The sequence below is a fragment of the Anastrepha obliqua genome, chromosome 5, assembly GCF_027943255.1.
Source record: "Anastrepha obliqua isolate idAnaObli1 chromosome 5, idAnaObli1_1.0, whole genome shotgun sequence".
In the NCBI taxonomy this organism is placed as follows: Eukaryota; Metazoa; Arthropoda; class Insecta; order Diptera; family Tephritidae; genus Anastrepha; species Anastrepha obliqua.
In genome coordinates this window covers 123,891,874-123,897,873 of record NC_072896.1, presented here as the reverse complement: position 1 = coordinate 123,897,873, position 6,000 = coordinate 123,891,874, and the positions used below count along the sequence as shown (strand labels likewise).

At 23.0% G+C, this 6,000-nt stretch overlaps 3 pseudogenes; 1 reads left to right on the top strand and 2 right to left on the bottom strand.

Moving 5' to 3' along the window:
• Nucleotides 1–558: 558 nt before the first annotated feature.
• Nucleotides 559–1,539, bottom strand: LOC129247589 (cytochrome b-like; annotated as a pseudogene).
• LOC129248974 (NADH-ubiquinone oxidoreductase chain 6-like) lies at nucleotides 1,311–3,038 on the bottom strand (annotated as a pseudogene).
• Nucleotides 3,039–4,202: 1,164 nt separating this feature from the next.
• LOC129248972 (NADH-ubiquinone oxidoreductase chain 5-like) lies at nucleotides 4,203–5,586 on the top strand (annotated as a pseudogene).
• Nucleotides 5,587–6,000: the final 414 nt, after the last annotated feature.

Sequence of the window (6,000 nt, the reverse complement as noted above, 5' to 3'; positions counted from 1 at the left end):
AATTTTTATAGCTGAATATGCTAGAATTTTATTTATAAGTATATTATTTTGTGTAATTTTTTTTGGTTGTGATTTGTTTAATTTAGTGTTTTATTTGAAATTGGTTTTTATTTCATTTGTTTTCATTTGAGTTCGTGGAACTTTACCTCGGTTTCGTTATGATAAATTAATATATTTAGCTTGAAAGTGTTTTTTACCTTTTTCTTTAAATTATTTATTATTTTTTATTGGAGTTAAATTATTTTTAATATATTATATATTGTTAATTGATTTTAGTAAAGTTAATAGAAAATTTTTGTTCCTATATTATGTTTTCAAAACATATGCTTGTTCAAGCTCATTAACTAGTTAATTAAATTATCTCATCATTTATTAATTAGTGGATTAATAATGTAATATAAGAAGTAAATTACTGTTAAAATTTGTCCAACTAGTACATAAGGGTCTTCTACAGGCCGTGCTCCAATTCATGTTAAAAGAATTACAGTAATTACTATAATTCAAAATAGAATTTTATTTATAGGATAAAATTGGATTCCCCGGAAGTTTCTTAAATGATAAAATGGTAAAATTGCTAGGATTGCAATTGATAAAACTAATGCAATAACTCCTCCTAATTTATTAGGAATAGAACGTAAAATTGCATATGCAAATAGAAAATATCATTCGGGTTGAATGTGTACTGGTGTTACTAGAGGATTAGCAGGGATGAAATTATCAGGATCTCCTAATAAATAAGGGTTAATTAAAGTTAATAATAGAAGTGCTATAATTATAATAATAAATCCTACAATATCTTTGTATGTAAAATATGGATGGAATGGAATTTTATCAATATTAGAATTTAATCCAATTGGGTTATTAGATCCTGTTTGATGTAAAAATAATAGATGAATTAATGTTATTGCTAATACAATAAATGGTAAAATAAAATGAAATGTAAAGAATCGCGTAAGAGTGGCATTATCTACTGCGAATCCTCCTCAAACTCATTGAACTAAATCAATTCCTAAGTAAGGAATTGCAGATAATAGATTTGTAATAACTGTAGCTCCTCAGAAGGATATTTGTCCTCAAGGTAAAACATAACCTATGAATGCTGTTGCTATAACTAAAAATAGAATTAAGACTCCTACTAGTCATGTAGGTGTAAATAAGTATGAACCGTAATAGATTCCTCGACCAATATGTAGATAAATACAAATGAAGAAAAATGATGCACCATTAGCATGTAAAGTTCGTAATAATCAACCATAGTTTACATCTCGACAAATATGATTAACACTGTTGAAAGCTAAATTAATATCTGCTGTGTAATGTATAGCTAAGAAAAGTCCTGTTAGAATTTGGATAATTAAACATAATCCTAATAGTGATCCGAAGTTTCATCAGGCTGAAATATTAATTGGAGCTGGAAGATCTACTAGAGCATTATTTGCAATTTTGAATAATGGGTGTTGGGTTCGTAAAGGTTTGTTCATTAGTTTAATTTATTAATCGAAGGGGTCCGTAGAATAATTTAGTAATTTTTACTACTGCAATTAATGTAATTAATAAATAGTTTATTAATAAAATATTAATTAAATTTGTCGGGTAATTGTACAATTTATGAAGATTTAGAGAATTTTCTTCTGTGAATATATTTAAATTAATTATAGTTTGTATTTCGTTATTTTGAATGAAGGATGAAATGTATAATTTATCAATAAATCATCTAGTACTTGTAAATAAAATGAAAATTAATATAAATGAATAAGCTGTTTTCATTGAAAGTGTAAATATTTCATTTGATGCTAGGGATGTAACGTAAATGAATAATACTAATACTCCTCCTAGGAAAATTAAAAATAATACATATGAGAATCAAAATCTTTTAGCCATTAATCCAGTTAGGAGACAAATTTGTAATGTTTGAATTAATAATATTAATCCTATTGCTAATGGATGATTTATTTGAATAAAAATAAGACTAGAAATCAATGTTGTTGAATATAAAGTTAATTGTATAATATCAGGAGGTAGTTTATTTAAAATATTAATTTTGGGGATTAATGATAAAGTTATTTCTTTTCTCTTGAAGTTTTAAAAGATTAATTCTTATTTTTGATTTACAAGACCAATGTTTTCGTTAAACTATTAAAACTAATGTTAATATTATTATATTGGGGATTACCTTGTTTTTTAATTTTAATAGGAGTATTTGTTTTCGTTTTTAATCGTAAACATTTATTGTCTATGCTTTTAAGATTAGAGTATATTGTTTTAAGTTTATTTTTTTTATTATTTATTTATTTAAATTTAATAGATTTTAGAAGATATTTTAGTATAATATTTTTAACTTTTAGTGTTTGTGAAGGGGCTTTGGGTCTTTCAATTTTAGTATCTATAATTCGAACTCATGGAAATGATTATTTTCAGTCGTTTAATGTATTGCAATGTTAAAGTTAATTTTTATAATAATTTTTATTATACCTTTTTGTTTTATTATAAATTCATTTTGAACGGTTCAAAATTTACTATTTTTGGTAAGTTTTGTTTTTATTTTAATGAATTATTGTATAAATTATTTTGTAAATATTTCTTATTTTTTGGGGTTTGATATTATTTCATATGGATTAATTCTATTAAGTTTTTGAATTTGTACACTTATAATTACTTCTAGTGAATCTATTAATAAATATAGTAACTATGAAAACTTTTTTTTAATTAATGTATTAATTTTATTATTATGTTTAGTTTTAACTTTTGGTAGAATAAACTTATTTATGTTTTATTTATTTTTTGAAAGAAGATTGATTCCTACTTTATTTTTAATTTTGGGTTGAGGATATCAACCTGAACGTTTACAAGCTGGTATTTATCTTTTATTTTATACTTTATTAGTTTCTTTACCTATATTAGTAGGAATTTTTTATTTATATAATACTTTAATAACATTGAATTATTATCTTTTGATAAATTATATTAATTGTTATGATTTGTTATACTTATCTTTAATTTTAGCTTTTTTAGTTAAAATACCTATATTTTTGGTTCATTTATGATTACCAAAAGCTCATGTAGAAGCACCTGTTTCTGGTTCAATAATTTTAGCTGGAGTTATATTAAAGTTAGGTGGATATGGCTTATTGCGAGTTTTTTCTTTTTTACAAGTGAGTGGTATTAAATATAATTATATTTGAATTAGAATTAGATTAATTGGAGGTGTTTTAATTAGTTTAGTTTGTTTACGTCAAACTGATTTAAAGGCTTTAATTGCTTATTCTTCTGTTGCTCATATAGGAATTGTTTTAGGGGGTCTTATAACTTTAAGATATTTAGGATTTTGTGGTTCTTATACATTAATAATTGCTCATGGACTTTGTTCTTCAGGACTTTTTTGTTTAGTTAATATTACATATGAACGGTTAGGTAGTCGAAGTTTATTAATTAATAAGGGTTTATTAAATTTTATACCCTCTATAACATTATGATGATTTTTGTTAAGAGCTTGTAATATAGCTGCACCTCCTTCTTTAAATTTATTAGGTGAAATTTGTTTATTAAATAGAATTGTTAGTTGATCTTGATTAACAATAATTTCTTTATCCTTATTATCTTTTTTTAGAGCTGCTTATACTTTATATTTATATGCTTATAGTCAACATGGTAAATTATTTTCTGGAGTTTATTCGTTTAGAGGTGGTAAAATTCGGGAATATTATTTATTATTTTTGCATTGATTTCCTTTAAATTTATTGATTTTGAAGAGTGATATTTGTATAATTTGACTTTAATTTTATTTAAATAGTTTATTTAAAATATTGATTTGTGGTGTCAATGATATGATTTTTAATCATTTTAAATCGTGAGAAAGTATTTATCTATTTGTAGAATTAGATTTTTGGTTTTAATTTTATTTAGAACTAATTTTTTTTTATTTAGATTGTTAATGTTAATTAAGGATTTTTGTATATTTATTGAATGAGAAGTAGTCAGATTTAATTCTTGTAGAATTGTTATAACTTTTTTATTTGATTGAATGAGTTTATTATTTATATCTTTTGTTTTGTTAATTTCTTCTTTAGTTATTTATTATAGAAAGGAATATATGGAGGGAGATGTAAATATTAATCGTTTTATTATATTAGTTCTTATATTTGTTTTGTCTATAATGTTATTAATTATTAGTCCTAATTTAATTAGAATTTTATTAGGATGAGATGGATTGGGGTTAGTTTCTTATTGTTTAGTAATTTATTTTCAAAATGTAAAATCTTATAATGCGGGTATGTTAACTGCTTTGTCTAATCGAATTAGAGATGTTGCTTTTTTATTAGCTATTGCTTGAATATTAAATTATGGAAGTTGAAATTATATTTTTTATTTGGAAACAATAAAGAATAGAATTGAAATAGAAATTATTGGTAGTTTAATTATATTAGCTGCTATAACTAAAAGAGCACAAATTCCTTTTTCATCTTGATTACCTGCTGCAATAGCAGCTCCTACTCCTGTTTCTGCATTAGTTCATTCTTCTACTCTTGTTACTGCTGGAATTTATTTATTAATTCGGTTTAATATTTTATTATACAATTCTTGAATAGGTCAAGTTTTACTTTTACTATCTGGTTTAACTATATTTATAGCTGGATTAGGAGCTAATTTTGAATTTGATTTAAAAAAAATTATTGCTTTATCTACTTTGAGTCAATTGGGTTTAATGATAAGAATTTTATCAATAGGGTTTTATAAATTGGCTTTTTTTCATTTATTGAGGCATGCTTTATTTAAAGCATTATTATTTATATGTGCTGGGGCTATTATTCATAATATAAATAATTCACAAGATATTCGTTTGATAGGTGGATTAGGAATTTATATACCTTTAACTTCTGGTTGTTTTAATGTTGCTAATTTAGCTTTATGTGGTATACCTTTTTTAGCTGGATTTTATTCTAAGGATTTAATTTTAGAAATTGTGTCCTTGAGTTATATTAATATATTTTCTTTTTTTCTTTATTTTTTTTCTACTGGACTAACTGTATGTTATTCTTTTCGGTTGGTTTATTATTCAATAACTGGTGAATTGAATTGTGGTTCTTTAAATATACTAAGAGATGAAGGATGAATTATATTACGTGGTATAAGAGGATTATTAATTATAAGTATTATTGGTGGTAGTATACTTAGATGATTAATTTTTCCTACTCCTTATATAATTTGTTTACCAATTTATTTGAAATTATTAACTTTATTTGTTTGTATTGGTGGTGGGTTATTAGGATATTTAATTTCAAATGTATCTTTATTTTATTTTAATAAATCTTTAAATAATTATTTAGTAAGTTATTTTTCTGGTTCAATATGATTTATACCTTATATTTCTACTTATGGTGTAATTAATTCTCCTTTAATTTTAGGAAGAATTGTTTATAAGTCTTTTGATCAAGGATGGTCTGAATTTATAGGAGGACAGAATTTGTATAATAAGTTGATAGAATATTCTCAATTAGTTTATTTTTTACATAATAATAACTTAAAAATTTATCTGTTATTATTTGTTTTATGAATTACTTTTCTTTTTAGATTTTTTTTATTATTTTATTCAAGTAGCTCAAATTGTAGAGTATAACACTGAAGATGTTAGGGTAATTGTTTAATTCTTGAATGTAGTGAATAATTTTTAGTAAATTGTATAAAGGAAAATAACTTATTTGAAATGAAATAAGCTGTTTTCATTGAATTTTTTTTAGTAATGGATTATTATAAATAATTTTATTATTAATTTTTAAATTAATTTAAGTAATAAAATTTAGTAATTTATAAAAAAAATATTTTTAATTTTACAATGAAAATGTAATGTTTTTGTTAAACTATATAAATAGAAGTATAAATGGAATTTAACCATTAAAAGATAAAAGTTAGCAGCTTTTTCTTGAACATCTTACTTCCTTAATTGGAAACTAATTTTCAGTTCTATCATTAACAGTGATATGCCTCTTTTTGGCTTCAATTAAA